The sequence below is a fragment of the Panthera uncia genome, chromosome C2 (genome assembly GCF_023721935.1).
Source record: "Panthera uncia isolate 11264 chromosome C2, Puncia_PCG_1.0, whole genome shotgun sequence".
Taxonomy (NCBI): domain Eukaryota; kingdom Metazoa; phylum Chordata; class Mammalia; order Carnivora; family Felidae; genus Panthera; species Panthera uncia.
Genome location: NC_064810.1, coordinates 130122047 through 130131799, shown reverse-complemented (window position 1 = coordinate 130131799; position 9753 = coordinate 130122047). Strand labels below are relative to the sequence as shown.

The 9753-nt window shown below is 36.9% G+C and overlaps 1 protein-coding gene across 10 annotated transcripts in view; it reads left to right on the top strand.

Moving 5' to 3' along the window:
* The window catches only part of ANKRD28 (ankyrin repeat domain 28), a 196668-nt gene that overhangs the window by 93861 nt on the left and 93054 nt on the right, over positions 1 to 9753 (top strand). The window lies entirely within an intron of this gene.

Below are 9753 nucleotides of genomic sequence, written 5' to 3'. Positions count from 1 at the left end.
TGAACAATATGTCATTTATAAATAGAGACAGTTTTATGTTTTCTTTCCCAATCTATATGCCTTTTGCTTCTTTTTATTCTTACTGACTTAGGACTACCAGTATGAGAATGAATAGGAATGACGAGAGTAGACATCCTTGCCTTGTTTCTGATCTTAGAAGGAAAACATTTACTCTTTCACCATTAAATAACTGGTATATTTCTCACGCCAGTTAGAGTCGCCAAAATGAACAAATCAGGAGACTATAGATGCTGGAGAGGATGTGGAGAAACGGGAACCCTCTTGCACTGTTGGTGGGAATGCAAATTGGTGCAGCCACTCTGGAAAACAGTGTGGAGGTTCCTCAGAAAATTAAAAATAGACCTACCCTATGACCCAGCAATAGCACTGCTAGGAATTTACCCAAGGGATACAAGAGTACTGATGCATAGGGGCACTTGTACCCCAATGTTTATAGCAGCACTCTCAACAATAGCCAAATGATGGAAAGAGCCTAAATGTCCATCAACTGATGAATGGATAAAGAAATTGTGGTTTATATACACAATGGAGTACTACATGGCAATGAGAAAGAACGAAATATGGCCCTTTGTAGCAATGTGGATGGAACTGGAGAGTGTGATGCTAAGTGAAATAAGCCATACAGAGAAAGACAGATACCATATGTTTTCACTCTTATGTGGATCCTGAGAAGCCTAACAGAAACCCATGGGGGAGGGGAAGGAAAAAAAAAAAAAGAGGTTAGAGTGGGAGAGAGCCAAAGCATAAGAGACTCTTAAAAACTGAGAACAAACTGAGGGTTGATGGGGGGTGGGAGGGAGGGGAGGGTGGGTGATGGGTATTGAAGAGGGCACCTTTTGGGATGAGCACTGGGTGTTGTATGGAAACCAATTTGACAATAAATTTCATATATTGAAAAATAAATTAAAAAAAAAGAAGTTTGCAGCACTCTCAACAATTACTAAATTATGGAAAGAGCCTAAATGTCCATCAACTGATGAATGGATAAAGAAATTGTGGTTTCTATACACAATGGAATACTACGTGGCAATGGGAAAGAATGAAATACGGCCTTTTGTAGCAACATGGATGGAACTGGAGAGTGTTACGCTAAGTGAAATAACTCATACAGAGAAGGACAGACTCCGTATGTTTTCACTCCTATGTGGATCCTGAGAAACTTAACAGAAGACCATGAGGGAGGGGAAGAAAAAAAATGGTTAGAGAGGGAGGGAGCCAAAACATAAGAGACTCCTAAAAACTGAGAACAAACTGAGGGTTTATGGAGGATGGGAGGGAGGGGAGGGTGGGTGATGGGCATTGAGGAGGGCACCTGTTGGGATGAGCACTGGGTGTTGTATGGAAACCAATTTGACAATAAATTTCATGATAAAAAAAAAAGGTTAAAAAAAAATAAATAACTGGTATATTTCAAGTTCAAGATTCCCCCCCCGCCTTTGATAGTAGCTGTAGAATCTGAAACTTACATGATTTTAAGGTTCTACTCTAAATTAAGGTTTAAGGTTATGAAATGTATAATTTACAAGTGTTGCATATTCAGATTACCTTTATTAAGTTGGAATATATGCTTAATTTAACAGTTAAATATCATGGTTATAGACAGTGTATGTGCATATATTTGTGACAGTCTAGATTTATTTTTCTTCAAGTTGTTACTGTATAAAATGTTACCACTGCTGTAGATTAATACTTAAAGTTGAGTGAGGGCATGTTTGGGTAGCCTCATTCAGGTATTTGTTTATTAATGGAGTGAAATGTCCTGTCACTCCAAGGCACTAATTTAGTTTTTTAAAAAGTTTGATCAAAAAAAAAAAAAAAAAGTTTGATCAAGAAGTGTGAGTAGTGAAGCTATTTGTTAGATGTATCTTACTTGTTTACTAGCCATAAACTGAAAGTGTTAGTAATTGGTTTAAATATATAAATCTTTCAGTTGCATGTATAGTCTTGTAGACAAGAATGTGGTATTTTTATGCTAAAATGATTTGTCTTATGGTAGGTTCACCTGTGTTCTGATTCTTTTCTAAGAAATGAAAATCTCTCACTCTTTTTCCCAGACTTTGTAAGTATCACCTACTTGTAACTAACCCAAATAGAGAGCTGTAGAAAAGAATATTAAGATTGCCATATTGTGAAAAAATTTTCTAGAGTGGGACCATACTTCTACAGTTACGTAAGGGTGAGGAATCCCTTGTTACTGGTATGATTTTTAAAAATACATTATTTTCCAGAATCTAACGTATGTTCAGATATTTAGAGATAAACACATGCACATGAAAAATGACTGATTGCTTACATCACTGTTGCTGTTAACTTATTTAAACTCCAAGGAAGTGAAGAGGTCCAGAATGTAAACAGCAAGAAGGACCTTGATCTGTAAATCAGGCAAACTACACTCTAGTCTGTCTTTCAGTAGTTTAGCCTCTCTGAGCCCTGTTCTTCTCATTTGTAAAATGAGGTGATTGAACTTGCTCTCTAAGGCTATTTCTATCCCTAATATATTACTTTGACAACTCATTAAACTATTATATTTGCTTTCTAAATTATATCACTTAAGTCTGGGTTATTTCACAACAATTTGGGGGGAACGGGAGGGTATTTCAGCAGATTTAGTTAAGAATTAGGTTAATGGTTCCTTTTTTCTTCTGTTACCCTTTTCAGTGAGTGGTAACAATATTGATTTGAATATTTTCTCTAGGTGTCTTTCTTGTTCTACTTTTCTTACACACATCAAAGGCTATATAAAAATCACAAAGTGGCAGAAACTTTGACTATTTTGTTAGTGCCCATTTGTTTCCCATTTTCCTCTAATGAGCAGAGCTCTGATTTTGTTTGGGCATTTGATCCCCCATGTCACTGGAAAATGATCCCCTTCCTACCTCCAGGGTGTCATAATCAAGTGGTTGATGTAGGCATAGCAGGTGACACAAGACTGGACAATGAGAAGTGAGAGAAAGTTACATGGATGCCTTTGGGGCAGTTTCCTCACTGATTAAAAATAGACATAAAGGACACTTCCGGTTTCTAGTTCCATATGTAAGAAACTTGGAAGTTGCCACTCTGTTCTAACAAGTACAAAGCTGAACAGACTGAAAATTTAACAGCTCTTCTTGGGTCCATAACAGCCCTTCTTGTGACCCAGGGCAAACCACTGCCCCTAAGATCAGATAGACACAAACGAACATAGAAAGCTGAGGCTTGAAGAGCAGACTCGTGAGTAGCAACTGCTCAGGAATCAGTGCTGGGAAGGAAAAACTGAACTTTAATTGACAGATTGCTGAGGGTTCAGTGTGGATAATTCTGAGAGTTGAAAACACCAGGGGATCCAGTCACAGGCCACCACAGTATTGTAAGGTTTACCTCCAGGAGCCAAATGAGGTTCTCACAGTAAATATCAGAGGAAACCCCTCACGCTTCTAGCAGGGGCCCGCGGTGGGGGGGTGGGGAGCATTTTGAAATATGACAGAGCACTCCATCCTTTTTTATTTTTTAATGTTTTATTTATTTTTGAAAGAGTGCAAACCAGGGAGGGGCAAAGAGAGAGGGACAGAGTATCTGAAGTGGGCTCTGCGCTGATAGCAGCAAGCCTGATGTGGGGCTTGAACTCATAAACTGTGAGATCATGACCTGAGCTGAAGTTGGATGCTCAACTGACTGAGCCATGCAGGTGCCCCCAGAGCACTCTGTTCTTAACAAGGCCTGCCCTCTGGGGGAGACTAGTTAACCAGAGGCTGACTGACTCTGGAGGAAAGGAAATACCCAACTCCAGCCCCCTCTAGCCATTCTGTCCCACCTGGAGGCAGGGGAGGGTGGCTGGGAAACACTTGTGAAGTTCACAGACCAGAGGTATAAGCTCACTAAATAAAAAACCTAATCATAGGACACTTCCCCTCCCCTCACACCTCACAACACATTAATTATGAAAGGCCTATTTACAGTGGTTCCTTTTACCCAGTACATCATGTCTGGTTATCAAGAAAAAATTAGAAGATATATAAAAGGCAAAAAGCACAGTTTGAAGAGAGATGGAAATCCTAAGAAAGAACCAAAAGGAAATGCTAGAGATCAAAAACAGTAAAAGATTAAAAAAAAAAAAAAAAAAGTTTTTGTTGAACTTCTTAAATAGACTGGACATAGCTGAAGAAAAATCTCTGAGCTAGAAGACCTAACAATAGAATCCTCATAAACTGAGAAAGCAAAGAAAATAAAGACTTAAAATAACAGAGTATCTATGAGACAACTACAAAAGGTGTAACCAACTTGTAATAGGAATCCCAAAAGGCAAAGGAAGAAAAAGGAGCAGAATAAACATTTGAAACAATCATGACTGAGAATTTTCCCAAACTAAAGACCCTAAGCTACATATCCAGGAAGTTCAGAGAACACTAAGCAATATAAATATAAATAACACAGCTACAACAACAAACAACAGCTAGGTGTATCATTTTGCAAATTGTAGAAAACGATAGAGAAAAAATACCGTACCTATAAAAGAGCAAAGATAAGAATTATATTCAACTTCTCAGAAACCATACAAGCAAGAAGAGAGTGGAGTGAAATATTTAAAAAGGTAAAGGAGAATGGTGCCTGGGTGGCTCAGTCAGTTAAGCATCTGACTCTTGATTTTCGCTCAGGTCATGATCTCATGGTTTGTGGGTTTGAGCCCTGTGTCGGGCTCTGCACTGACAGCGTGGGGCCTGCTTGGGATTCTATGTCTTGCTCTCTCTCTGCCCCTCCCCCTGCGCTCACTAGCTCTCTCTCATAAATGAATGAGTGAATGAATGAATACATAAGTGAAATAAAAAGGTAAAGGAGAATAAAGATTTTCTTAAGCAAATAAAAATTAAAGAAGTTTGTTACTGGTAGACCTGCCTTGTAAGAAATGTTAAATGAAGTTCTTACATGGAAGGAAAATAACACAGATCAAAAACTCAGATTTACATAAGGAAGAGAATTGAGTATGTCAAAGTAAAATGAAAATAGTTTTCTTATTTTTAATCTAATGTATAAGCTTGTTTAAAGTAACGTATTATGTGTGCTTATATATGTGTATATATATATCCTACGTATATACAACGTGTGTGTGTGTATACGCACATATATATTTTTTTCATTGTTTATACTTCTATGTAAGTGAAATGGATGACAGCAATGATACAAGGGACAGGAAGGAGAATTAGGATTAATTTGTTATTAATAAGACATTGCCTATTAAGTGGTATCGTGATATTTGAAAATAGATTTGGATTAGTTGTGAATTTCTACTGTAAACTCTAGGGCAGCCATTAAAAAAATTATTTTTCAAGTATAACCAATATTCTGAGAAAAGAAAATGGAGTCATACTACAGGCTCAGTTAAAACCACAAAATGCAGAAAAAGAGTGAAGGATAAAAACAGGAACAAAAAATGAGGGAAACAAACAAAAATGTAGCAAATATAGTAGATAATAATCCATCTGTATCACTAATGCTCTGAGTATACCAGTTAAAAGACAGAGATTGTCATTAGTGGATCATAAAACAAGACCCAATTATATGTTGTTTTTGAGAAACCTACTTTAAATAAAAAGAAATCTATAGATTAAAAGTAAATGGATGATGAAAAATACGCTAGCACTTATCAAAAGAAGGCAGGAGTAGCTATATATACTTCAGACAGAATAGACTTCAGAGCAAGGAAAGTTATCAGGGATAAAGAAGGGTGTTAAATAATAATAAAAGTGTCATTTCTTGAGAAAGAAATAACAAACTTTAATGTGTATGCACCTAACAGCAGAGTATCAAGTTATGGAGATAGTATAAACAGGAAGGGTTGGTGGGGGATGGAGATGAACAGGTAGAACACAGAGGATTTTTAGGGCAGTGAAAATACTCTAATAATATAATGATAGATAAGTGTCATCATGCATTTGTCCAAACCCATAGAATTTACATCATCAAGAGTGAAACCCAAGGTAAACTTTGGATGATTATGATGTGTCAGTGTGGGTCCATCACCTACACTGTACATTGTAACAAATGTATCACTCTATTAGGGGCCATTGATAATGGTGAGTGCTGTGCACGCCTGGAAGTAGGGAGTATATTGGAAATCTCTGTACTTTCCCTTCATTTTGCTGTGAATCTAAAACAATTGTCTCTTTTTTATATAGTTTTTTTTCATGTTTATTTAAACATTTCTTTAATGTTTATTTATTTGGCGGGGGGGGGGGGGGGGGAGGGGGGGGGGACAGAGAGAGGAGACACAGAATCTGAAGCAGGCTCCAGGCTCTGAGCTGTCAGCACGGAGCCTGATGCGAGGTTCGAACTCACAAACTGTGAGATTGTGACCTGAGCCGAAGTTGGTTGCTTAACTGACTGAGCCACCCAGGTGCCCCAACAATAATGTTAACTAAAAAAACATTTTTTTAATATAAAAAATAAGAGCACAAGAGAAGAAGAGATGGCTTTTTTCCCCCTGCTACTGGCTGTTGTTTGGGGTGAACTAGCTTGGATGAGCCTATACTTTGGTTATGTGGTTGTGGTTGGCAAAGTAGAAAGGTAGAATTTCTTACACCTGGTTGATGTCTTTGAGTTGCTAAATCAACCAGTTTTACCCCTGTCCTGTATAAGAGTAAATCTTATTTTTAAAGCATTTTTTAAAAATGCTTATTTTTTTTGAGAGAGAAAGAGTGTGAGCCGGGGAGGGGCACAGAGACAGGGAGAGAGAATCCCAAGCAGGTCTGTGCTGTGAGATCTGTGAGATCATGACCTAAGCCAAAATCAAGAGTTGGACACTTAACTGTCTGAGCCACCCAGATGCCCCTTAAACCATTTTTAGTTAGTGTTTTTCTGTACTTGGAAAGCTACATAGAATACAATTAAAGCACTAATTGTAAACATTAATTTTGTGTCCTGATAGTGCTGCTTTAAAAATCCCATTAATACAGAATTGAACTAAGAGAATAATTTTCTCCCTTTTCCTGCCTCTCTTTCTCCTTCCTTATCTCTTACTCCCCTTCCCTAGCTTCCCTAGAATATGTTGATTACAGTGTTCTTTGTAAAATAACTGAGGGGTCATGTAAAATCTCCTTGTCTACTGTCATCCAAAGTGATTGTCACTGTCAAAATCTAAACTCTTGTAGTTACTTTACATTTTTAATTGTGCTTCTGTTTGACTTTAATTTTTATCTGTCTTAGGAGTTTTGACCATGAGTTTGATAAATTCAAGCTAGGAAATATTTATTAAACATCCATTGTATTGTTCTGGATTTCTTAAAGATTGGATTACCTTTGTTGTAGTGAAGAGATTAGGATTTATGAAGAATCCCTTGCCATGTATAAGATATGTTATTTGAGATGAAATGTTTTTGTTTTTTAGTTTAACCAGAAGAATTAACTGATTCATTTATATTATTTGAAACATAGCTGATTATATTACATTGTTCATTGGTAAATTGTCTGGTAGAATTATTATTGCTAAATTTTCAGAAACTTAGGAGTTTAGACATACATACCTATGCAGCGTCTCTAGTATTTAAATATATACATCCTGATCTCGATCTAGCTAATACAGCTTTTCTAAAGGGATGAAAAGAAAGGTAGTATTCTTATTACCTGATTGTTCCTTAGCTATTCCTTTTCCTTTCTGTGTGACTATAGAAAGGGAATAGAGAAACACATCATTTATAGGTTAGTGATAGTTCTGTCCTGTGTCTAAAAGTAATAAGCTAGATTTCAGCTTCCTTAAGGTGTGGGGAAACTCCGCCTCCAGCTTAAGGTGTGGGGAAACTCCACCTCCAGCCCAAATTGCTGAGCAGTTTACTTGGAGCAGTTTTGCTGCTTTCAAAGACGCTCAAGAGAAGCTACAGCTGGTCCAGCTTCGAATAGATAGGGATTGAATGGACTGCTTACATTTAGTTGTAGTTGTTAATTATAATTGTCAATAGAACATTTTAATGAAAAGCATGAGTTTGGAGGTAGTTTCCTCATCTTTAAAAATAATATTTAAACTATACAGTAAGTTTGCAAAGTAAAACAACTGTTTCAAGTGCTTTATGCAATGCCTACCACAAAATAAAGATCTGTAGGGTTGCCCTCATTTTCTGAGAAACTCTCCCCATTCCACATAGTTACTGTGATCAGTATGTTGATATTGTATTTTGTACATAAAATATAACTTCTTTACCTATTCTCACTTGATTGATACATGAGTAGGATCTAACCAAAATAGAGTCAATCAGAATACTATTTTAGGATTTGGAATTAAAAGACTTCTCTTTGGACTACTGAAGTTCTAAGAGTAAATCTCAGGATCTGTATGGATGGTTTTTTTTTTTTTTTTGTTTTTTTGTTTTTTTGAACTATGAGGAAAAGTGTTGTTGGTGAAGGGGGGAAAAAAAAGCTGATACATGGAAAAACAGAGACAAAAAGTGGTCCTGAATGTGTAAAGTGCTTGATTTTAGTTCTTATGGTCTAGCCATGCCCCTTCCTTACCTAAATTTTGTTTGTTTGATACCCAATTCCATGAGGCATTTCACTCTTTTTAATAAGTCCATTTTGCCTAAACTAGTTTAATTTAGATTTCTGTCACTTGCACCCAGTAATATCTAATACCTGTATTAAATAAATAGTAACTATTACGGGCAATTAGAGAACAAGACAATAATGTACTTAGTTGAAACACTTTTTATTTCAAGTTATATTAGTCTGCTAAATGCTAATGATTTTTCATGTCATAATCTGAAACTTTAAGGTTCCATAGAGGTTTTCATAATATTTCTTGGGAAAGAGCGATAGCATACATCTTAGAACTGGTTTTTAATTCATTTATGAAGAGTTGTCTGTACCCAGGAATTTGGATAGCCATCTCTTAGAAGGCAGTTCTAGAATGTGCTTTGTTCTAGGACCCCAAAGTCAATTATAGAAATCTTCTACAACCTATAATACATTAGAATATCATGATTCATGGCAAATTTTCTTCATTAATATTTTAATTTATTTAAACCTCTCTAGTGCCTATGAGGTATATAACTTTGAGTCAAGTGCTATATGGGCATAAAATTAGACAACTTATTTTCTCTAGATATTTATTACCTAATAATGAAGCCATGACATAAACCCAAAATTGAACAATAACCAAAATGTCAGCTGTGTGGTACAGATGATAATGTCATAATAGGGAACACAGAGTGATTTGAGTGTACTCACATGGTCTTGAAGCCTTGGTAAAGGAGATAGAACTTGGGCTGTGAAGACTGGAAGGGATTTGGGTAGGGGAAAGACATTCTGGGCAAAGGGAACAAAGGTGAAAGATGACAATGTGCCATTACTCATTCTGTTAATAGAAATTAACTATTGTGGTTCCAGCTATAGGTTAGTGGCTTTTGAATATCAGGTTATAGAGGTAGAGTGGAGATGATTGGTGGTGGTCACAGTCACTACAGGGATTGAGGAGGGTAGCTAATGAATGTGAAATTGCCTTCCAGGTTTGATCTGCTAGCAGGTAAACCAGTTGGATCTCTAACGTGATTTGAGGATGAGAGGATAAGGTTGGAGGATAGTAGTGAATTTAAAAATAAAACATAATCAGGGCACCTGGGTGGCTTGGTCAGTTGAGCATCTGACTCTGATTTCAGCCCAGGTCATGGGATTGAGCCCTGCATCAGGCTCCACACTGAGTGTGGAATCTGCTTAAGATTCTCATTCTCTCTCTCTCTCTCTCTCTCTCTCTCTCTCCCTCTCTCCCTCTCTCCC